Genomic DNA, 2,179 nt, shown 5'->3' with positions numbered 1-2,179 from the left:
AGGACCAAAACAGCTTAAAAGTGAGAGTGGTGTTGCAGGTAAAAGTTACTGCTGTGTTGCAGAAATATAGCTTCAATTTGTTTTGTAACAACAGTCCCAGTGCAAAAAAAAAAATTCCTGGGGATTCAGGACTGGCTGAGAGAGAGCCCATTATTATCAGCCAGCCACGATTGCTAAAATAATCTATAACCGTTTAAAAAGATTTAAGGAAAAAAAAAAAGCTTTTAGAGAGCTTTCAAAATGGTATGCTGCCTCCTTGTCTCTTCTTTTTTGTGCATGTAACTTGCCTTGTAGAGGCATCACATTTGGCTGTACTGTGAATTTGTACAGGCTTAATGCTTGCTACAGAGGATGAGAGCCCTGCACAGTTTGCTTTCCAGAACTTCCAGCTTAGAATTCCCATTAACACTAACGAGGGCTACACCATTAAGGCCCTGAGCATTTTGTTGAGAATAGAATATACCCTTTAGAATCACAGTAAACACAGGCAATGAAAACAAGGTCACGTTCTGATCTGTTTCTGGGCTACTGTGGATAATTCTAAACTGTATAAATCAATCTGAAATCTATTTATTCTTTGAGTCTTATCACCACAGCCAAATCCAAAGTACCAATAGTAGAATATGTTGTATTAATTATACATTAACCATAAGTCCTAATTATTTTGCATTTCCATAGAAAAAGGGGTTATTTCTATTTTTATCAGGTTTGGCCCCCATGACTGTTGTAAAGAGTACCAGGGCAAGGGGTTCTTTTATTTCTCTAAGGATGCAGACATACAACACATTGCTCTAGATAAATTTATCCCAGATTTTACTGTTATAAATTTACTCTATAGTAAGGAGTGGACACGACCAGTTTTCCCAAGCTGCCTGCCTGAAGCAGGCACTATTACAGAGCCAGGCCACAAGGTGTGTGGGGGCGTTCATTTATATTAAGTACATGGCTACCCCAAAGTGGAAGGAAGAGTGGCACACCCCATGTACACCAGACTAATTTTCTCTGAATTACTTTCACTTTTCAGAAGTGACTTTACAAAGGAGAACAACAGCTCCTCTGGAGTAAAAGCTTATTGCCATGTGTCTGCTGTACTTTTGCTGTAGACTAAGTTGGGAATGTGCTGAAGTAAATGCATCACCAGGAGGTGTAACAGCAAGGGTCTGCACCTTGGGTGCAAGTAGCAGTAGTTGCCAGGGCAGCTATAAGAAGTGCTGCTTTTGGGCCTTTTCTTAGTAGGCAACAAGGGCTGCTGCCCCAGTCACCCAATACTTGTTACACTACTGGCATGATGTGTCTACAAGCTTCATAGAAGAGAGTTAATCCTGACTAGCTAAACTGGCCAGCAGTCACTTTTGTCTCACTCCTTAACTGCAGATGTTTCAATAGGAGAGCATATCTTTTACCATTGCCTGTTTCATTAGCGATTAAGATCCCTTCCCCCCGTGATATTTGAACAGAATAACAAAATTTAACAAGGAGGTAAAATACTAAGCATCTGTTACGTGGAGCCTTTTATACCAGATGGTCTGTACCAAGATATGGATTACATTTTTAGCAGCTTCTGAATGAGGACATAAACTCACACTTATGCTCTCATTGCATGGTATTCTGCCAAACTAAGAAACTGTGATGCGTACCAAGACAAGCATATAATGAGGAAACACAACAGTATAATTGGCACTGGCTGAAATGCTTCAAGTCAGTTTGGAGCTTTATTACAAAACCCATCCGTTTAAAAATCCCTCTGATGAGAAGCAAGCAACCATTATTTAGAGCATGTTAGACTGGGTTTCAAGACTCCTAACCATTCTGCAATGGTCATAAATAAGGCAGAGCTTCAGCAAGCTATTCCAGCACTACAAATAGCAGATGTATTACAAAGCTGTTTGATGACCAAAAATGGGTGAAAGATAAAAATATATTGTTCTTGAATATTCTCTTGAATTTTTACTTTAACTTGTTCACTGTTTCAATTAAGTTAGGTTTCAGTAAGCTATAGGATGCTGACAGACTTGTGGCTCCCCACTGAACTCATAGCGCTTCACAAAAAGCACTAGTTACAGCGACTCCCCTCGCCCCCAGCCTAACAGACAACAGACTCATAGATTCATAGATGTTAGGGTCGGAAGGGACCTCAATAGATCATCGAGTCCGACCCCCTGCATAAGCAGGAAAGAGT

General features: G+C 40.2%; 1 protein-coding gene across 1 annotated transcript in view; it reads right to left on the bottom strand.

Annotated features, from left to right (window-relative positions):
* EPHA3 (EPH receptor A3) overlaps positions 1-2,179 on the bottom strand; it is a 352,724-nt gene that overhangs the window by 23,415 nt on the left and 327,130 nt on the right. The window lies entirely within an intron of this gene.

The sequence above is a fragment of the Alligator sinensis genome, unplaced genomic scaffold (assembly GCF_000455745.1).
Source record: "Alligator sinensis unplaced genomic scaffold, ASM45574v1 scaffold918_1, whole genome shotgun sequence".
Taxonomy (NCBI): domain Eukaryota; kingdom Metazoa; phylum Chordata; order Crocodylia; family Alligatoridae; genus Alligator; species Alligator sinensis.
The sequence above is the reverse complement of the archived record's forward strand: the minus strand, read 5'-3'. Positions and strand labels throughout refer to the sequence as shown.